This window comes from Phacochoerus africanus, chromosome 11 (genome assembly GCF_016906955.1).
Source record: "Phacochoerus africanus isolate WHEZ1 chromosome 11, ROS_Pafr_v1, whole genome shotgun sequence".
Lineage (NCBI taxonomy): Eukaryota > Metazoa > Chordata > Mammalia > Artiodactyla > Suidae > Phacochoerus > Phacochoerus africanus.
In genome coordinates, this window is record NC_062554.1 from 137,967,603 (window position 1) to 137,990,954 (window position 23,352).

Sequence of the window (23,352 nt, forward strand, 5' to 3'; positions counted from 1 at the left end):
CGATGCTACTTTGGGCTGAAAACAAATGCATTGACCACACAAGACAGCAACAAAAGCTCTGATGTGGCTTTGTGTGCCTGACAAAGTGTGCTACATCAAAGCGCAAAAGGGCCGTGTTCATGTGCAATCTATGCACAGAATTTTTAAGACAAACCATTTTCCTTTCTTATCTTTTCAGTAAAAATGAAGGGCAAGCCATAAACTTCAAAATGACAGCATTAGTAAATGCACCTTTTTATAGATTTAGTACTGGATATCTCTGAAATTATGCTTATACTGCCTTTTAGACTTAAATTGTAGTCTCATGGCTTCCCTCCGTTTAGCACCACATATACATTCTCTGGGATGCGTAGGGTTTTTTATGGCTGCATTTTTATCTCAGTGGATTAATACGTACGGATTGTTTCCTGGGGATTGAAAAGCAGCCCCAGTCGAGAAAGGCACCGTGTCACTGAGACCATCATTATGTCTTTATTGATTGAATGACCACCAAATGAAGCCACGATTGACCTCAACTGCACAATGTAGTACCTCAATGATGCTGTACTACTCTCAAACATAATTTTTCTTTAAAACAAAATGCTTCCACAACACCTTCATGATTACAAAAAAATCTTTCGAATTATGAATTTCTCTTTTTTTTTTACACATTTTATCCCCATAACATAGCACTGTGCATAACACAAAATAAATGAATTAAATAAAAGAACTGCTTTCCCACTTTTCACCCCATGCCCCCAACTTCTGCACATTATATATTTGATAACGTCAAAACACTGATCTGGTAATTACCCAACAAGAAAGCCAGTCTGTGCAACCTTAATTGTTTCTTGTTTTAAGCAAATGTTTGTGGAAGTATTTTAACTGTTTTGGAGGAATATTTAAATTTCAGTCTTTTTCACACTTCAAGTATTCTCTTATTATTTCTAAGGAGTCTGAAATCAAACACAGCAGAAGATGGAATTTCAAGACTCCTTGGCTGAACTCTTCCAGGTTGTTTGTTGGTTGGTTGGTTGGTTTGGTTCTGGGGGTGGGTGGAGGATGGTGTTTGTTTTAGCCGTGCCCGTGGCATGCCAAAGTTCCTGGTCCAGGGGCTGAACCCACACCATAGCAGTGACAATGCCAGATTCTTAACCCGCTGAGCCACTGGGGAATCCGGATTTTGCTGTTTGTCCTGCCAGCTCTCAGGGAGGAGCGTGAGCTGGGTGAAAGGGGACAAGGTTCCTCCTGCCTGCCTGTGTGACGCTGCGACTGTTCCCGACAGTTCCAGGGTGGCGGGGTCCTTGGAGAACCTGGGAGGGGACTGCTCTGTCCTCTTGTGTCACAGGTGGCCTTTCCACTCTCACCTCCTCCATACCAGCTTGGAGGGCACTTACTGCAGGTGCAAAGTGGAGGGCATGGGATAAGAGAGTCATATTTTGAGAGAGGCTTGGTTCTGTGCTGGTTCTCCATGCAGTCCAGTTCCAACACAACCTTGATGCTGTCACACACCCTGTGTTGCTATGCCCGCAAGTGAGCCTTATTCTCTGAGAGGAGTTTCGCTCACCCGCTCCATCAGCGTGACACTCACTCTTAGCAGGAAACATCAGTTGAGTCTACATTTCCCAGGCCTTTCAGTAACTGGAGGTGATTTCTTCTTCTTGGGAATTTCATGAACAAAATAGAAAAGCACACAACTGCAGGTAAATAAACTTACTCTAGATGATGAAGGGAGCTCGAAACAATGCATAGTTAACAGCCTTTCATGGGAAAGTTCCATCTTTGCCTGCTGATAATTAAAATGGTACGGATGTTTAATCTTCCAAAGGAGACTAAATATTTGGACAAGTCATTAGAATGTGTGGTTTTTGATAGGAGCTCGCCCTGCACGGGCACTTTGCTGTGCATTTCAAAAGCTAAAATCAATTTGCAAATTAGGAGCAATATGCTTTCCAGTTGAACTAGATATATGTTACCGGGTTTATTGGTCAGCTCCTTTCCAAATTCAGCTCAGCAGTAACTAGAAATAACTTTGAAAGAACACTTAGAGCCCCCATTCTCCAATTCAGAGACTGGGTCATTTCTTGCTGTGTGATTCTGTAAGCTGTCACCCCTCTGCTCTGCAGCAAGACCAAGGAGGGTTATTCCATTGCACTTTCCTTAAATCAAGTTAAATCTCTCGCTAATGAAATAGATATTGAATCCCATTTTCTTATTTATTTTTTTATTTGATGGCTGCACCTGCAGCATATGTAAGTTCTAGGGCCAGAGAGTGTATCCTATGCCACAGCTGCAGCAACACCTGATCCTTAACCCATCGCTCTGGGCTGGGGGTCAAACTCTGCAGTAGCCCAGATCCCCTGCATCAAAATTACCTCCGAAGGAGATCTAAATCCTAAATGGTTTTACTTGCAAGTGCTTTCTAACGTACCTTCAGCTAAGTGTCTAAGAATCAGCAAGTGTTGAAGATAAAAAATGTCGTCTTATCAAAAATCCGGAAAAGCTCTACTTTGAAAACAAATACAAGACAAGTATTGTAGAAATTCATTTGACTTGCTCCATCAGTGCAGTTTTTCTCTAAAAATTAGCTATCCTGTTCTGGTGAGATATTATCAAGGCAGATGGTCCCATCAAGTTGTCAAACCTAATATTAGGCTAGTGGAGAAAATAGTAAGATGAACATACTTATAAGAAAAGCTACTTGACAAAATTCAAAATCTACCCCTGATTTTAGGCAGGTATTCCTAAGAAGTGAAGAAAGAAGTATTGATCCATCGATGCAATGACAAGTCAATCAAACTAACAATTTCCTTTATGATGAAATTGGGAAAACTGATTCTAAAATTTATTTGTAAGAAAAAATGCGTAAGACTATTCTTACTCTCAGTATGTCTTTATCAAAGATCATGTGTTTTTTAACAAGAAACTGTTTATGGATATGCAACTTTTGCTTTAGCAACCTTGACCCAGTTATAAGTCTTGAATATAAAATCCCCATGTTATTATTTTTGAAATTCTCTGGTACATTGGTAATACCTTAAGCTTCCATACCTTAAGATATACCATATGTTTCTCTTCAAAGCTTGAACCAGTAGCTGTATGTTCTTATAAATTAATGGCCTTCCATCTTGTTTGGACAATCAACATGCCTGACAAAATGTGTATATGTTGCTGGGCCAATTCCCACTCATTTCCCACCGTTATTGCCAATTTTATTTCCGCGGCATGTCTGCTCCACATTTCACCATGTTAACATTTAAAGGAATGTGGCACCTGTGAGACAGATGACCTGCCCGGGTTTCGAACATTCAGGCCCACCTGGTCTGCCTAGTGGCGGTGTTTGTTTGTTTGTTTGTTTTAATGACAACATTCCTGAAGTGGCTTCTTTAAAGCACCCTGAATTTCACTTACTTTACCTAAAAATTGAATTTAAAATAGCTGACACGTGCCCTGCACACTAAGGAAACTACCAGTCAGGCCTGCTTCTTTGCTGTTCCCTGACCACACGTTGAGGTTACTTTTAAATTCATGTTACATACATTGATCTTACGGTTTGTAAATTGGCTTAGAAATAAACAGGTAAATCATCCATCATAGAAAATCACCCTGGGTCAAAACTTTAAAAAGGTCCCTGGACGGCTTCCGTCGAGGGAAAGAGACCAAAGTGCTTTTTCATGTTTCACTAACTTCTACTTTCCTGACTTTCAAGTTACTCTGTTAGGCGACCTACGTCTTTGGCTGATTCTTCTCTTACATTTATTTTTCTCTGAGCCATGGGTGTGGAATCTTCATACTTTAAAAGTAAGATTCCAGGAGTTCCCATTGGCCTTGCTCAGTGGGTTGAGGATCTGGCGTTGCCGTGAGCTGTGGTGTAGGTCAGAAACACAGCTCGGATCCTGGGTTGCTGTAGCTGTGGCTGTGGTGTAGGTAGGCAGCTGTAGCTCCAATTGGACCCCTAGCCTGGGAACCTCCATATGCCGCAGGTGCAGCCCTAAGAAGACAAAAAAAAAAAAGACAAAAAATAAAAAAATTTTAAAAATTAAAATAAAAGATTCCAGTCAAACACAAATGTAACATAATGAATCACCACATCCTTGATGTTTCAAAACAACAGAAATTTATTTTCCCACATTCTGTAGACCAATGTCTGAAAACAAAAACAAACCAAATTTCTCAGGCCACACTTGCTTTCCAAGTCTCTAGGAGAGAATTATTCCTCACCTCTACGCAGAGTCATAAGACAGGAGGAAAAGTCACACGTGACTGATTCTGCATTAAGCACAACTGTCCCAGGCCTGGGTGAGGACAGACTCTCCACTGCAGCACGTGCCCGTGATGTTTCCAGTGACGGAGACGGAGCTGAAGATGCTGAGACCCTAAAGCAGCGTACGCGGTTCCTGCCGCAAAGCCCTTAGACGTCCCGCGAAGACTCAGCCGGGACAGATGAGCTTACTCCCTGTGCGATACGCTGGTGGCTCATGGTTGGTTAGGGATCTCCAGCCTCTCCATCCTCAGGTCCTCACGTGCTCACACGGAGCAGGCCGAGAAGGGGGCCTCTTCGCTGTCTCGGGGACGGGGTGGCAGAGGCGGGGGATCCGGAGAGGACGCGGGGAGGCAGGAGCATTCCGGGGACTCTGTAGAAAGGCGTGCTCATTTCCGTCGGACTTTTTCTCCTTCTACAAGCGTTTCTACACGGCCCGAAACTTTCTTCCACTGTTTGTTTTTGTATCCACGTCGTAAGAGAGGTCAAAGGCCGTCGTGAGTCGTCAGGATCCTTCTGCCAGGTTCGCTCCACCTGTTTCCGGGCTCGGCTCCTTCTGCGTCTTCCTCCTCCTCGCCCGGCCCTCGGTTGGGTCGGGCTCTTCTCCCTCACGTCCCCGTCTGTTGATTCCTCCCATGCGGCACCTATTAGCTCTTTCATTTCTCCAGGATCCCAATGAAACACTTCACTCCTCCACCTTCATCACCCACGACGTCTGTCACCGTTTCCTGGACTGGCCCTGTCCTAAGGGCTAAGAAGCCGTGCACAGCATCAGGACATGGCTTTTTCCAGGAGGAATTTATTGTTTTAGGCTTCTGGCCTTTTGCTACAACAACGACGGCCTATTCCAGACTTTTATGATATTCTCTCTATGGGGGTTCTCTTCCGTAGTGTCGACAATACTTTCCACAGGGGTGTAGTGAAACTTAGAGAAAACTGTGAGCTCCCAGTAGAGAAGCTGAATTACTGGCGTTGCGTTTGGTGAGAAGCAGACCACGTTGACACCCTCCATGTGGAACTCGTAGGGTTCCGGGTGGCCAGGGACACTGTACAATACCAAAACAACTTTCAAGAGCAGCCCCATGCTAGCAAGGGACTTCACATCTTCAGAGATATTGCTTCGAAGAAATCAATGCAGAAAAAGTGCTCTCATTTTCCAAGCCTTTCTATTGTGTAATGGAAAAAAAAAAAAAATGGCAGCTGGTTTTTATCTTTTCCTCCCAAGGCTCAGGGGTTAGCAGCTTTATAGATAAGGGCAGTCCTGATAAACCTGAGGGCATTTGCAAAAACATTAGCGTTTGCCTATCCCTTCCCACCTTGGACCTCGGTGCTTGCTTCTCTCCTTACTAGCAAATGTTCTTGCGGTGTTTTATTCCAGAAGAAGGCGCTTTCACTGGCCCTGAACACCTCTTCAAGCAGAAGTCCTTTATTCCTGATGATTTCCTGAGCAGCGCTGGCGACCTTGTCTGCTGCCCTTGGTCATCAGAAGCTGCTCTCCTGTTATTTCTTTCTAAAATTATCAAACCATCCTTTGCTGGCATTAAATCCTCCAACTTTAGATCCTTCACCTTCTTTTTGCTTTAAATTGTTATAAAATGACTTCGTTTTTTCTCAAATCATAGTAGAGGCTATAGGTACGCCTTTCTCATAGCAATGCTGCATCCACAGAAAAGCGGCATTTTCAGTATGAGATAAAAAGATAGTTCACAAAATGTACGAAGTTTTCATGCCTGCTGGAATATAGGTAGTAATGGCATCACAAATTTCCTTTCCTTTTTTTTCACAATTGTCCTTAAACTGGATTCATTTATCTTGAAGTGGCGGCAACCGAAGCTGCAGACATCAATCTATGGCAATTCAACTCTTTCTTGTAAAGTCATGACTTAACTTCTTGGGAGCACTTTCAGCATCCCTAGGGGCACTTCTTATGGGTCTCATGATGTTGTTCAAAGTGTATGCCTTTGCAAAAGCAACACCACGAAAAGTATATGGCAACTGTGAGAGGTTTACCTTTTATTGTCACATGCAAATTTCAGAGAGATCAACCACTCACGGAGGTGGTGAAACATGACATAGTTTATGTATGTAAACAAACATGTAGTTTCAGTATTAAATCAAACCCCTACATAGAATCAACTGTAGTACATACTGAACTGCTATGGCATGTGGCCATCTTCTAGCTATTGCAGGGAGCTCAGGTGCTGAGTATCTGCTCAAAGTTCCACAGTATATGAGTCACCTTGTGTCTACATGGGATCACATGCAAGCTAAGTGTGTGCATAAGATTTGATAAATTTTAGCTTTTATAACATTTTGTGTATATCTTATGGTAGTTAATGATAAAATAGTGTCTATATTCTATGCATTCATGGTGTAATTAACTTTTAATTAATATTTTTTATATTTCTAGGCTACCTAGTTCATCTGAATTTTTTCAAAACTTCACATATAAGTGGGCCCATGTAAGTTTTTTTCTCTCTTTTTTAATTTCCATCCCAACCCTCCAGTCCATCCCTCCTCACCCACTAAACCTGTCTCCTTTGGAAAACGTAAATTAGCCAATGTCTAACTTCACTTAGGATGATAATTTCTAAGTCCATCCAAGTTGCTGCAAATGCCATTAGTTCATTCTTTTTATGGCTCTGAAATATTCCATTTATATATGTACCACATCTTCTTTACCCACTCCTCTTCCAGTGGACATTTAAGCTGCTTCCATGTCTTGGCTATTGTGTATAGTGCTGCCATGAACATTAGGGTACATGTATATTTTTGAGTCATGGTTTTCTCCGGTAGATGCCCAGGAGTGGGATTGCTGGATCATAAGGTAATTCTATTTTTAGTTTTTTGAGGAACCTCCATACTGTTTTTCATAGTTGTTGCACTAACTTAAATTCCCACCAACAGTGTAACAGGGTTCCCTTTTCTCCACATCCTCTCCAGCATTTATTGTTTGTAGACTTTTTGATGATGGCCGTTCTGGCCGGTGTAAGATGGTACCTCATGGAAGTTTTGATTTGTGTTTCTCTAATAATTAGTGATACTGAACATATTTTCATGTGTTTTTTGGCTATCTGTATGTCTTTGAAGCATTGCCTGTATAAAACTGCTCATGTCTTGATGGGGTTATTTTTTTTATTTGGCATTGAGCTGCAGGAGGTGTTTATATAGTTTGGAGGTTAATCCCTTGTCAGTTGCTTCATGTGAAAATATTTTCTCCCATTCTGTGGGTTCTCTCCTCATTTTGTTTAGTCTGTGCAAAAACTTTTAAGTTTAATTAGGTCCCGTCTGTTTATTTTTGTTTTTATTGTCATGACTCTGGGAGGTGGATCTGAGAAGACATTGCTGTGGTTTATGTCAGAGAGTGTTTAGGCTATGTTTTCCTCTAAGTTTTATAGTATCTGATCTTATATTTAGGTCTTTAATCAGTTTTGAGTTTATTTTTATCTGTGGTGTTAGGGAGTGTTCTAATTTCATTCTTTTACATGTAATTGTTCTGTTTTCCCAGCACCATTTATTGAAGGGGCCGTCTTTTCTCCATTGTATATCCTTGCCTCCTTTGTTACAGGTTAGTTGATCATAGGTGCATGGGTTTAATTCTGGACTTTCTATCCTGTTCCACAGATCTATATTTCTGTTTTTATGCCAGTACTATACTGTTTGATGGTTGCAGTTTTTGTAGTGTAGTCTGAGGTCAGGGATCCTAATTCCTACAGCTCCATTTTTCTTTCTCAGTATTACTTTGCCTAGTCTGGATCTTTGGTGTTTCCAAACAAACTTTAAAATATTTTGTTCCAGTTCTGTGAAAAATGCCATTAGTAATTTTATATTTTATAATTAAAAAAAGATATTAGGCTTTTAAAGGTATTACATGACTCAACAGTTTTTCAAATTATTTTCCTAATGAGTTTTTAAACACTGTCTTACACAGATATGAAAAAAAAAAAAGGCGAGTTTTGGCAAGCAAAGTATTATTCCATAGCAGCTTGGTAAAATTTAGTTTTCTTATATAAATATTCTTTAATTTACATCTGTTCTTGTTATAGGAGCAAGAAGAACTAATTTACCAAGTATATTTGAGGAGTCTGTAAGCTATATAGCAAAAATAAATCTGCATTAAACTTGTAGATCGTCTTGAGTATTATAGTCGTTTTGACAATATTGATTCTTCCAGGAGCGTGGTATATCATTCCATTTGTTTGTGTCATCTTTGATTTCTTTCATCAGCATCTTATAGCTTTCAGAGTACAGGTTTATTCCTAGGTACTTTTTCTTTGATGCAATGGTAAATGGGATTGCTTCCCTAACTCTTCTTCGTGTTCCTTCATTTTTGGTATAGAGAAATGCAGTTGATTTCTGTATGTTAATTTTATATTCTGCAACTTTACCAAATTCATCGATGAGCTCTAACTGTTTTCTGGTTAGGATTTTCTAGGTATATTATCATGTCATCTGCAAACAGTGATAGTTTTAATTCTTCCTTTCCAATTTGGATTCCTTTTATTTCTTTTTCTTCTCTGACTGATGTGGCTAGGACTTCCAAAACTACGTTGAACAGTAATGGTGAGAGCAGACATCATCTTGTTCCTGATCTCTGGGGAAATTCTTTCAGCTTTTCGTCATTGAGAATGATGTTAGCTGTGGGTTTGTCATACATGGCCTTTATTATGTTGCAGTGGTTTCCCTCTATGCCCACTTTCTGGAGGGTTTTTTATCAAAAATGGGTGTTGGCTTTTTTCAAAAGCTTGTTCTGCATCTGTTGAGAGGATCATACGGTTTTTATTTGTCAGTTTTTTAATGTGGTATATCACACTAATTGATTTGAAGGTATTGAAAAAATCCTTGTATCCCTGGGATAAATCCCACTTGATCATGGTGTCCACTTTTTTTTAATGTATTGCTGGTTTCAGTTCGCTACAATTTTTTTGAGGATTTTCGCTTCTATGTTCATCAGTGATATTGGCCTGTAATTTTCTTTTTTGTGTTATCTCTGTCTGGTTTTGGTATCAGGGTGATGGTAGCCTCATGAAATGAGTTTGGGAGTGTACCTACCTCTGTAAATTTTTTGGAATAGTTCCTCTGTGCCCCTTTCAAGAATGGAGTCTCCATTTCCCCCCAGTCCCATGGAGCTCCTGAGCACAAGCCCCACTGGCCCTCAATGCCAAATGCTCTGGGGGCTCCTCCTCCCAATGCCAGATTCCCAGGTATGGGAACTTTACATGGGGCCCAGAACTCTGACTCCTGTGGGTGAGTGTCTGTGATGTAATTACTTTCCAGTCAGCGGGCCACCCACATGGGGGCTGTAGGTTTGCTTATATTGTGTAGTCCCCCTTCCTCCTATCTCCATGTGGCATCCTCTTTGCCTTTTGTTGTAGGAGATCTTTTTTGGTAGTCTCCAGCCTATTTCATTGATGGTTGTTCAGCAGTTGGTTGTAATTTGTTGTTTTCATGAGAGAAGATGAGCTCCATTCCTTCTACTCTGCCGTCTCAATCCCACCTGGGCCCATGGAAGTTTAAACACATACGTTTCATGGAGTTCCCGTCGTGGCGCAGTGGTTAACGAATCCAAATAGGAACCATGAGGTTGCGGGTTCGGTCCCTGCCCTTGCTTAGTGGGTTAACGATCCGGCGTTGCCATGAGCTGTGGTGTAGGTTGCAGACGCGGCTCGGATCCCGCGTTGCTGTGGCTCTGGCGTAGGCCGGTGGCTACAGCTCCGATTCGACCCCTAGCCTGGGAACCTCCATATGCCGAGGGAGCGGCCCAAGATATAGCAAAAAAAAAAAAACGACAAAAAAAAATGCCTAAACACATACGTTTCTGGTGTTAACTCGCCAGTAAGAACAGCTGAGCTGTATGTAATAGTAAAGTTTTCTCTTCCCACCCAAGAGGCTATTGTTCCTATAAGAGGTCATGTTCTCCTAACGAGTGGAACCAAATGTGACTGAAGTCCAAGTTAAACAAAATAATCTAAGTGATCACATATGGATGTATTCAAAACTCCTGCCCATGTACATTTGATAAACCCTAATAATAACATGTAAGGGCTGTAGGTAATTTTTGGAGATTAATGTATAATGGAAAAGAGAGCTTGAAGATTAAAAAACAAAACAAAACAAAACAAAACCCTGGCAGCCATGTTAATTATGAGAAATGGAAAGATTATTCATTTTCAATTTGTAAAAGTTATACTTGACAATGACACGGGAAAAACAGTCTAATGTGCAACTAAAGAGGGTTATGTCTATCCTAAAACAGGCTCTTGTTCACTAAGAACAAATTACATCATACTAATCTTACTTTCTAGCAATGATTCTTGCCTGCTAAAAAACAATGAAAGTATGTAATGGTGTGTTTGAAATAGAGTATGGAAATTAAATGATATTTTGTGGAAATGATGAAGTTTTATGGGCTTGATGCTGTTTCCGGTAGGGAAGTTAATAATTGTTTGAAATGCTAACATTAAAATTTACTCATCAATTTTGTCATAGAAGTAACTCTGTCTTCTGCTTTCCTTCTTGAGTGAAATTTTTTTTCCAATACAACTGGCTGAAGCCACATAAGGTATGTTTAACATATATGTTCATTCTTTGAAGATATGTAGAAGCGTCCAGGTTTGAAAGCATTAGAATAAATTTAGAAAAGGAAAAACCTGTGAATGGAATTACAGATGGATATCAAATTAAATCCACAGGAATAGGATGAGGATGTCATGTGGGTTAACAATACAACTATAGAAAGAAATTATGGAGCAGGTAATTAGCAGTAAGAAAATTACAACATAGTAGAATAATATGACTACTAAAAATAGCTACTGCCATTGGCAAAAGTGTAAAATTCAAATTCAGTCTTATGTAATTGCAATTCTCTATAACTAGAGTTTGGTTTTCTGTTTTGAATATTACCCTATAAAGAGAATATTAATCCTAGAATTTATATTTAGCAACAAACAGCAAGAAAAGTGATCTGATGGTATATGGCCTGGGGAAATGCAAAAGTACAGGCAGAAAAATAGAAATGTAGAGTATTAGGAAGGCTGGTCCAGAGAAAAGGCTCTATTCGGCCCCAAAGGGTAGCACAGATCAATAAGCCTTCTCTACAGAAGATAGGCCTCAGGAATTAATCAGGCAACATCTAATCCAATATTGAAGAAACCCCAGAAACAATGATTTGCTTGTAATTTGGATTGTACAAAAGACAGATTCAGGAGTAGAGAAGGAGGGACTTCAGCGTAATTATTGCAAAAGGGGTTACAAACCTCTCCAACCGCCTTTACGGTCTTTTCAACCCGGACGTAATAGGGAAATACATGTTGAATTGTGTGTTTGTATGGATTGAATTTTGGGGACATGGCAATTCCTTGTCCCTCCAAAATAGAACTTTTTCTTGATACTTGTACGTGAGACACAAATACAGATTACTTAGAATGATCCTCTGGCCATTTATATAAAATTCTTATATTCCCTGATCATGATAGTTATAATTAGGTATTAAGGAATTCCAATATCTCTTTACGTATTAATACATTTAATTATAGAATTCATCACGGAATTTACATTATATTGTGAAGTTGAGGTTATCTATATATATAGATACATAAACAGTATTTTTATATTTCTATAGAAGTCATTAAAACGTTAAGAAAGATTTTTTTAGTGATTATCTCATTTTTTTGTTGTAGTTTTGTTTCTTACCTTTTCAAAACTTTTTAGCAATTAAAGCCTTGACATGATAAAATTTGGTAGGAGGAGAAAGTTGACTTTGATTTTCCCAGGAACTGAAGTTCAATCTCTGTTTTTCTTCCTTCTTTCTTTTTTCACAAAGCTCATATGGTTGAAAAATTCATATCCAAATTTTAGTGTGATTGAATAAAACTAAAATAAACAACTAGGGGACAAATATAAAGATAGAAAATATGACATCAAAACACAAAACATTGTGAAGGGGTGTAAAAATGATAGGTCTTTTAAAATGTATATGAATTTGAATGGCTACCAGTTTAAAACAATCAGATATTGCTGTAGGTTAACATATATGAACTACATGGTAACCACAAATAAAATCTTGCAATAAATATGCAAGAGAAAGCGAAACGCAATGTGACTGTGTTTCATCCCTGGCCTTGGAACTTCTGCATGTCACAAACACTCCCCCCTCCAAAAAAAAGAGAAATGGGAGTTCCCATCATGGCTCAGTGGTTAGGGAATCTGACTAGGAACCACGATGTTGCCAGGTGGATCCCTGGCCTTGCTCAGTGGGTTAAGGATCCTGTGTTGCCACGAGCTGTGGTGTAGGTCAAAGATGCGGCTCGGATCCAACATTGCTGTGGCTGTGGTGTGGGCCAGCGGCTACAGCTCTGATTAGATCCCTAGCCTGGAAACCTCCATATGCCGCAGGTGCAGCCCTAAGAAAGACAAAAAGCAAAACAAAACGAAAAAAGAAAAATGGATAAGATCAATGGACCATTTGGCAAATAAGCAGTAATTTTGTAATTAAATAATTCAGTATTTAGAACAATTAGAATAAATCTTGCAAAGACTATTATTCCCAATGACTGCTAGTTTTTGCCAACTATTTTAGTATGATTTATTTTTGTAATTTTAATTTTCATCTTCAAAAATTAGTTGTGTTAAATGTTATATAATACATTTTTAACTATTTAAAACATTTAGCCCAAAATTTATACTGGGAATGAAAACAAGGAAGGGTAATTACGCCTATGCTTCTTTTTGAAGAATATTGCTAAAATATTTAACTATTTTTGGCGGAATGACCATAACGACTACTACCACTCACTCTGTGAGCGCCTAAGCTGAGAACATCGCAGCGTGACCGAGCAGGACCTTAAGTTCCCATGGGCGCAGGCCCCCTCCCCACATCCTCTGCTTCAGCTCCTCTCTGCAGGACCTGGATGGCTGTAACTGCCGCACTTTCCCGAGGAGTTTTACGGATGCGAAAACCCTCCCCAAATGGGAGATGCTCACCACCTGATGACAACGGCACAGAGCCCCAGACCTGCCTGAGCCTGAGGATGGATCCTTGAACCTGCGACCCCACCCTGAGCCTCAGCCTCACCCTTGGCCTGGCGAGAGCCTTGCAGGAGCTGACGCATGCCCTGGGAGCCCCTCCCTCACTTGGCCTTTGCGAATGCTTTGCTGAAAGCCTTTGGGGAGCTGGGGGGTTCTGAGCGCTGGCTGCCCCTGGTCTGCGCAGTGCCCTGCGGGAAGAGCCACGCTTCCCTTCACCGAAGCGCGATGTCTATAGACTGGCTCCCCTGCAGGGGGACAAGCAGAGCCAGGCTTGGTTTGGTAACTAGAACAGGAAGGCTTGTGAGTTTCACAATTTATTCAAAGTCCTTGAAATGCAAATAAAATCGCTAATGATCAGCTAAAGCCCCAAACTCTTCAGTAAGACAGTGGGGACCATTCTAAGACAAAGTAATACAGGATCAGTTTAAAAAAAGAGATTGAAAGTGGCTCCAAGCAACAGACAATACACAACACACAATAGCCATAAACTGCTATTTTTAAGTGCTCATGATAAGCCCCAGGGAATGTGCCTATTGAGCCATGTGTTGAGAGCTTCTGGTGCCAAGGACAGGTCTCGGCCCATGGATTTCTGTGCTTCGTAGGTGAGGTTTGGGGAAAAGCTCAGAGGTGACAGACTCTGGACATTAGTTTTACTGCTGAATAAATGTATTCCCTTTAGAGTCTGCCGTGAATGAAGAAAAGTCATTTCCTGGGGAATTTTAAGAAACAGAGTTTGAGGGCTTTTCATAAGTCAACTTAAGAAGAGGCATTGCTTTTACTAGTTCTATCTTTAAATTGTTTCTCTACGAATTATTCAAAAGAATGGAAAATGCATTTTTGAAAAATATATAACATATATAATTACCCAAAAATGTACTTTGGTTTCTAGTAAAGTTTCAAGAGCTGGTAAATTAGAGTCAGAGGAGCACCTGTGGCCAGTCCTTCTGCATGATTTTCCAAAAGCCGTGGCTGTCTCAATTCAGAACTGAATTTTTTTTCTAATAGTTTTTCTTCTCGTCTTCTCTACCACTCTTGAAATGTGAAAAAGAAACTTATTCTTCCTAAATTACAATTTTTTTGAAAAAATTGTCTTATCATGATTCAAAGATAATTCTAGGCAACGGCTCTATAAAAATAAACATATTTTTCCGAATAAAGGTTTCTTTTTCATTAAGAATTTAAGTACATTGAGTACCTTAAGCCAATATTAAAAGCCTGGTGATAACGAATAAGATTAAAGAAACAAGAGAGCTCCTTGTTTTCAAAATAACTAGTACAACAAAAACTATGATTATCAGAGAGTCAAAACAGCCAAACTGGATGCCTTTTTAAAAGACACGTTGGAAATTTGGGAAAAAACTTAGAAAAAAACAGCTCATTTTGGACTAATATTTTTTAAATAATTGTATATTTGGGTTCTCAAATATTATATTACAAAATATGCTCGCAATAGCTGTTGAGCCATGACGTAAATGTGGCTCAGCCCTTAGGAGTCTGGAAGGGGACACTGCAGAATGACTGCCCCACAGCCGATAAACTCCAGAGAGTGACTTGGTCAAGTTCTTTGTGCAAATAGCAACCAGAGAGCGGATAACTTAGATCACCCTGGCAGTAGGGGGACGAAGGAGTCAAAAGCAGCAGTGGGAAGGCTTTGCTTCTCCAGAAGAGCAGTGTCAGCCCCCTCGGAAACGCGTGCGTGTCACACCGCCCTCTCAGCTGTGTCCTTGACCTGCTCGTGTGGAACCTTGGGCTTCTGCAGAAGGCAGTTTGGAAAACAATAATATGCTGAGAACTGCCTTGGTTTTTAAAGGCTGAAATGCCTCGATGATGCTGGGCTTTGCTGAGAGCCTGTGAAAAATACGTCGTACCTCTTGTTTCCTCCGGTACCAGAGGCAATGCTGCCGTTTCTCTGGCTGGTGTGGTCGGATCCCTGCCCGCCCTCCACATCACGGCACACAGCCAGCATCCTGCGAGAACCGGCCCTCAGCACCCCTGCCTGTTCACAGCCTTCGTAGGCCTTAGGAGCTATCTCACACTTCACGCTGTTGCAGGACCCTTGCCCAGCCTGCTGTGTCTGGGCTTCCCTGTATCTTGCGTTCTTCCTTGGCTTCCTTGTGCTCTTATATGTTGTTTCTAGCTTTGCATTGATCCTAGACTTCTGAGCCCTGACTTTCCTCTTCCAGCACTCATTTGAAGGCCCTACCTTCCTGTGTCAAACCTCCCTGGAATAACTCGCCAGGCCCCCAGGAGCAAGGCGATATCCAAGCCCCTTTGGGGCAGGTTGGTCTCAACTCCCAGAGTGATATATTCTCTTACATATTTTAACTTCTTTGTTTACTGCTTGCTGGGAAAACCGTTCATTTACATAATCTCATTTAATCGTCATAATTGCTATCAGTGGGTGTTTTCTTTTTTTGTGTTTTAGCTGCACCACCGCATGTGGAAGTTCCCAGTGCAGGGATCAGTCAGGAGCCACAACAGGGACCCAAGCTGCTGCAGTGATGGCAAAAGATCCCTGAACTGCTGCGCCACCAAAGAACTCCACACGATGTCATTCTTATTTAAAGTCGAGAAAACTTAGGCTGGAAGCCTAAGTAACTTGTGCGAGGTCACAGACTGATGGGTGGAACAGCAAAGAGTCAAGCCTCAGGCACCCTGCCTCTGACCATTAGAAGCTCTGACCATTAGACACTGGCTTTCCATGGCAGTGCCTTGGGCCTCCTGGCTTCAGAAGTCCTGTTCCCGAATGGGAGGCAAACTCTGTGGAAGACGAGTAGAAAAGGAAGGAAAGTGGAATCCAGAAAGCCTTCGGCAACGCAGAAGAAACGCCAGGGAGGAGCCCGTCTTTACGAAGCTTCATTCGTGTTTGTTTGTCTGTTCGTTTTTCATCCCTGGAGTAATCTTTCAGATAAAGGAGGGTGATGAAAGACCAGCCTGAAATGGATACAACTCACAGACAATTTCTTTGGGGTTGCACGTTCACCTGAAAACTAACCATGCATTTAGTCACCTTAACAATACATAGCTAGACCTCGAGATGGAAAGTTAAAGACCTGGGGATACATTCTCAGGCAACAAAGTGGCCAGGTTGTGATTCTATTTTTGTCGTTGTTGTTTGTTTGTTTGTTTGTTACCATATCTGAGTAGTGCATCTCAAAGCCCATAGGTGACTGTCGGCACTAAGGTAGGGTTCTGGACCCCTAGATTTGTGAATGTAGGAACTTCCCAATTGCAAGGCTTGTCTGGTCCTACTCCCTGTGCAATGAGGGAAGGGGGCCAGAGTATCACAAAGGAAATCAGCTCTCAGTTCTGAACTGAGTGCCTATCCAGTCCATCATTCACTGCCATACTAATCTATCAATTCATAGGTAACGATTACTCGTTCCAGCTGTTCCTAAAATACCCTAGTGACGTCTTGTACATGAGAGCCGGGACACAGGTCGGAACTGAAGCATCACTTCAGAACATGCTCTGGACACCAAGGTCTCACGGTGTTATTGAAAGTGGGGGCTGGATGCTTGCACTGTAAAGCCAATAAAGAGGCAAGGTTGGTGAAAAGGAAAGTTTGCTTTATGTTGCGGGCCGGCAACTGGTGGGGAGGGTGGACTCCTGCTCAAAGGTCAGCTCCCCCCATGGACAACCAGGGGCCAGAGCTTTTCTAGGCAGAGGGAGGGGCTCCACGCAGAGACGGCACAGTCAGCCCGGGCGGGCACCACCACGTTCGTTGGACACGCCGTGGGCTGACTGGTGTCATCTTAATGGTTTTAAGTCCAGTTTATCTTCAATCCCAGGGTCAGTGCGTCCCCATTTCTTTGAGGCCAGTTCTCAGAATGGTGGCAGCTGATGTCGTGGCTACGGTCTGGTCCTCAGGCTGTTAACTTCTTCCACCTGGTGGGGGCTTCAGTGTCCACAAGACATTTTTTTTTTTTTGACCAAATTATTATTATTTGGTCACACCTGACTGTTTTCATTTTCATCTTCATTTGCACGCTTCTCTGATGAAACTTATCGTCTGGCTAAGGGTTTTCTTCAGACAAAATCAGGTGGAGGACATGGGAGAGATCGCGGGCCCTGCTCCATCTCAGCACAAGTTCCCACCCAGCACTTTCTCCCCTGGGCTCACTAAGGCTTTGCTGGTTTTAGCTGCAAGGATGGCCACATGGCCCCCCTAGAGCTGGGGCTGGAGGGAACTATGACGATAAAATGGGGATTAAATGGGGAGAGAAAGACGGAGCAAAGGACACAGAGGGGGTGTGCTCCAATTTACATCACAGAGCTTCCTGGCACTGGGCAGCAAACCATTGACAGCTCATTCAATCATTCTTTGACTCGCCTTTTCAGCAATCATTTACCAGTGAGAGGTCCTTGGCAACGTGCCAGACATCAGTGTTAAAAAAAACCAAAATGGTTTCTGGTGTCAAAGCCCTCTCTTCCAAAGAGGGAAATGAAGGTCAAGAGCCAAGCTGGGTCTGAGAGTCCACATGTGACTTCTAGGCTGACGCAGCCTCTCTCCGTGTGGTGGATGCGGACCGCGGACTCAGGAGCTGCGGCCTCGGATGGAAGACTTTCTCTCGTAGTAAGAGCAGCATCTGCATGACTTTCCTGAGGGGCAGATCCCACAAGGAGATGGTGGGAGAGCCAGAGGTTGGCTGCAAAGCAGCAGACTGTGTTTCTGGAGATGAACGTGAACTTAGAGCGAACAAGCTGTCTATCACGTTACCTGCCCTTCCAGTCCCACAGGGATCAAGCCACTAACCACGGCGGACACCCACTGACAGCACGGCCCGAGGGGAATTCAGGATGGAGAAAACCAGGAGGAAACAGCCCGTGCTTTGGATATTTGGGTCCCTAGATAGTTAAGGTGCAAATGGAAGACTTTCGATGATTCTTGCACCTTCCCACACACACTGAAGCACCAGATTCATCAACATGAGATACTGTTCTTTGTGATTAGCAGTAAAATCTATTGATGCTCAACAATATTTTTTTTTTCCGGCAAAAAAAAAACTCACCTGTATATTGGCCCCTCTCTTAGCTCTTCAGAGCAGTTCCTCGGAGCTACCTGAGAAGTTGTCTGCAGGGATATAGTCTTCAGAAGTTCCCTGAATAAAACCGACCTCTCAACTTTTGCATTGTGTGTTCTTTTATTTCAGGCAACAATGAGTAGCGGGTAAGTTTGACAGGTGAACACAGGTGCTGAAGAAATGTGATTTATTGATAAACGATGGATTGTTTTAGTATAAATACATGCCAAATATTGCGGGGGACGTTTGCTTAGGCGTGTCCCATGCGATATTTAGAACATGTTCATATTAAAATATCTGCTGTTTATCACTATTTCACATTTAACTGGGCCCCTGTCTTTTAATTTCGTGAAACCGGTGACTCTAGGCCAGGCTCCAGGCTCGTGGGAGGCGCCACGTCTCCCGAAGCTCCTCCCTCTCTACACATCCTCGGGGGCAAAGGCAGTGGCAACCTCCGCTGGAACGTTGTGCAGAAATGCATAGAACACTCTCTGTCAGCACAAGGCACTAATCAAATTACTGCACAAATGCACACTTTCAGGGTGTGATAAGCGGTATGAGGCAATCTGAAAGGTATTATTAGCAAACAAACCTGATATAACCCAAAGGAATACTATTAGGTAACTAAATGTAAAGTTAAACTTCACTCTCAACCCCTCTAATAACTAAATGTAAAATTAAATTTTGCTGTTCAGTCCCTCTAATGAGTTCGTAGGTGATTATTAAATCAAATCTCACAGCAATAGTGCCTCTTGTTATAGCCATTTGCAAAATTTCTATTCTGTTACTGCAATGATGACATTCACTTAACTAGATCTTCCCTAGCAGAACAGGGTTAAAACCTTGTTTAAAACACTTCTCCTCTCTAAAATCTTTGATTGATTTCTGCATGTGATGACATTATTACCCTGGGCCTTCCTCCGAAGGGCTGACTTCACTGAGGCGGACCACTCCTTATCATTGTCAGAACAGGGGAACGTGATGACTGATTCCAGCTTTCACAACTCAAGTTGGGAGCTGAAGATCAACCAGAAATTTGGGGCTGAAGTAGCCCTTTTCATTTTTGATCCATGGGCTCCAGAAGTTATGAACTGCGATATTTTGAGTTGCTTTGCCAACAAATCTTCTGTCTTGAAAAAGCTGAATATCTGCCAAAACACTTGATATTGCACAATTAACACATCAAATGTATAGCAATGAAGTTTAGAGTTCAGCTTGATTCATACATTGTAAAAAAGAAAACCATAGGCCCATATCTTTGATGAATATAGACACAAAAAGTCTCAACAAAATTTTAGCCAACCAGATCCAACAACATATGAGAAAGATCATACACCACAGCCAGGTGGGATTCATCCCAGGTGCACAAGGATGGTTCAACATATGCCAATCAATCGACGTCATCCACCACATGAGCAAAAGAAAAGTCAAAAACCACATGATCATCTCAATAGATGCAGAAGAAGCGTTTGACGAAGTCCAGCAGCCATTCATGATCAAAACTCTTACCAAAGTGGGAATAGAGGGAACATTCCTTAACAGAATCAAAGCCATTGATGACAAACCCACAGCAAATACAATACTCAGTGGAGAAAACCTGAAAGCCTTCCCACTAAAATCTGGAACGAGACAAGGATGCCCACTCTCACCACTGCTGTTCAACCCAGGTTCTTTTGACCGCCCCTCTTTGCCGGTTTCTGTCTCCCATGAACCTCGGAAGAACCTAAGCTTAGGAAGGAGGTGTAATTTCACCTGAGGTATGCTGTCGCAGGCACCCCAGGCCTCGCCTAACCCTTTGATGCTTTTTCCGGATTGAAAAGAAGTAAACATGAATTGTAGTTAGAGAATGGCCATCCGTTTTCTTCCGCAGCCGCCTTGGCAATCCTGCAGGCAGATCACCTGGGCGAGGTCGCATCTGCAGGGCGGCCCGTCTGCCGGCCAAGCGGAGGATGCGGAACCCAACCAACTGCCCGCCGCCGCGCTTCTCGGACGTTCTTCCCCGGCCGCCCTTTAAGATCGGTCACGGCGGAGCCGACCCCGTAGCCCTGGGCTCGGGCTTCAGTCGCCTGCCTCCCCGACCGCCAGCCTCACTGATTCAGGCACCTGTCTTTTCTACTGATTCTTGCCTCTGGATTATCGGTGGTCGAGCTGCAAAAGCTGAACCCAAGGTCAGTAACTGGCCTTTCATCTTTCTATTCCCTCTGAATATCTTATTTATTCAATGCTATTTATTGATGTATTGTCTTTTTAGGGCTGCACCAGCGGCCTATGGAGGGTCCCATGCTAGGGGTCGAAACAGAACGACAGCTGCCAGCCTGCGCCACAGTCACAGCAACACCAGATCTGAACCTCGGCTGCGACCGACACCATAGCTCACAGTCACGATGGATCGTGCACCCACCGAGCAAGGCCAGGGATCGAACCTACCTCCTTATGGATACTCGTCGGGTTCATCATCGCTGAGCCACGCTGGGAGCTCCCTATTCATTCCATTGTAATCTAGTCACAAATAACTTCCCTTTTGTGTCACTAGGGGAACTTGTTCTCCTGATCTGCTAATGTAATTTGCAAACTCTCTACTCAGTAATGCCAGAGTTTTTCGACAATTTTTCTAACCCATTTAAAAAATTTCCCAAATTGGAGTTCCTGTCATGGCGCAGCAGAAACATATCCAAAAAGGAACCATGAGGTTGCAGGTTCGATCCCTGGCCTCACTCAGTGGGTTAAGGATCTGGCGTTGCCATGAGCTGTGGTGTAGGTCCCAGACGCAGCTCGGATCCTGCGTTGCTGTGGCTGTGGTGTAGGCTGGCAGTTGTAGCTCTGACTCAACCCCTAGCCTGGGAGCCTCCACATGCAGCAGCTGTGGCCACAAAAAGAAAAAAAAAAAAATCCCAAATCAACTCCTTCTTAGCTTCTTCTTGATTGTCGTCTTTATTAATCATTTTGCCAAATTCTGGTTGCTTTAATTGGAAACTTAGCAACACTCACTGCCACATTTCCCCTCATTGCCCTGTAGGGAAGCAAAACTTGTCACCCCGAAATGCATCTCTTTGACATGAGGATTAATTTAAGCTGATTATTTTTTAAGAAAGAGAAGACTCAGGAAGTTTCTTTCTCGTTACTGCCCCCTTCGCTGCCTGAAAGAATTTAGAAAAAGGGCTTGTTCCTAGAATAGAGCTATCATCAGGGAGACGTCTGCCACCAGTGTGTGCTGAGTGCTCGGGGGAGGCTGGCAGGACGGGAACTCAGAGACCAGAGGGGCACTCCGGCTCCCAGGCCCTTGCCTGGCCTGGCAGACACCTGCTCTTCCATCCCACATGAATTTCCTTCCTCCCCTTCGGTGTCCCAGCTGTCATCCCCGGAATCCTCCTTTGTCTTTATGTGAAGATAGGATTTAAGGTGAAGGCTGTGGCCCTGTGGGTGCGTTGCTCACTTTTCCTGGCTCTCTCCCATGGGAACACGTAATTCGACTCTCGCTCGCTCTCTTCTGTTCACCTGTCCTGTGTCAACCAGATTCTTAGACCATCCGGAAGGACCCGGAAGGGCAGAAGGAGATGCCTTCCTCCAGACAGTCCCGGCCGAGTCGGCTGCCCCCAGCCTCTCTCCATCGGGGTCTCTGCCTGCCCGTGGTTCCCCGGAGCCTCACCTTGCTCTGCAGCTCGGGCCCCAGCTCCCCAGCCCCGTCCTCTGCTCGGCCTCCCTGGCAGCTCAGGAGTCCCCCCAGGGACACGAGGAAGCCCTCTCTACAGCTTTTCTTCTTTGGACTCTTCCCCCAGATGCCAGCTGCCTCTGTGCCCATGACCTTGGATTCCTGTGTCCCTTATGTCCTGGCCATCAGAGAGAACACGGGGGCAGCCAGTGCCTCACCTAGGGGAAGCAGGCCTTGTACTGGTGTTATTTAATGCCTAAAATAACGGTTTCGTGTGTTTTTCCCGTTTCTATAGTTAATTATGGCAGGTGGAAAAGTCAGATTTCAGCCCTTCTGTTATGACCCAAACTGGAAGTGGCACCTATGTTCGGTGTCTCTTAAGTAATATGACTTAACAAATAACAATGCATTTAAATAAAATTCTTAGATCATAAGACTGAATAAATAGCCATGCATCTAAATGAAATGTATCTGCTGCTATTACTAGGTTAATAGACTGTAAAAATTTTCAGTTAATGATTTTTCCCTGGAAAATGTTGCTAAGTTCTATTCTACCCCGTTCTGAGGATGCAGTTCCCTGCTGTTATCCCAGCTTGAGCGTTTCCGTGGTCCCCCCGTCATTTTGTGTGCAGATACTTGGCTGGCCGGACCTGCGTGGTGTGTGAGCCTGGGCTGGGACCCCTCACCTCCACCAGCCCAGATTCTTCTCTTCCCCATCAGATTCACGCAGCCGACGACCAAAGCGATGTGGAGACTACAGCAGCACAAGCAAACGCAGTGGCCAAAGAAGGGGGACGTGGGAACCGAGCTCGCAGATCAGCTCCTCAAGCCCACAGGCCTATGGAAGAGTCTGTGTCAAGGGAGGGAACTGGAAAGCGCGGGAGGAACAGCCGGGAGGTGCCTGGGAACAGGGCTGTGGTTTGGAACCAGGACGGATACAGCTCTCTTCTCGGTCCTTGGATGGGCTTTTCTGGTTGTTGTCACTGCAGTCGGCCACGGTCCCAGGGCAGGTGGTGCGCCGTTTCGCTGAGGGATTACAGCGAGCCCCGTGAGCTCAGCATCCACGGACGTCAGCTCCTCTACCCTCTTGGGCCTCGTTGGTTCGAAACAGTCCTTGTTAGGTTTCTCTTTGCAGCTTCCCCCGGAAACTTAGGTACGAGTCATTGGTTTCCATTCAAGAGAGGGCAGGGGTGTGACTCTGAGGCCACAGTCTTGATAACAGAATTGTGTGTCCTTTTTTGTGCATTAATTTTTCACGGATGTGAGAGTCGCATTGTTGGTGCAAGCCTCTGCCGGATGTGCTGTGAAGACAGACAGACAGAGAAGTCGGGATTTGGAGCAGAGAAAGGTTTACTGCCGGACGGTGCAAAGGGACAGGTGGCTCGGGTCCCCAAAATATCCGCAACGTCCCA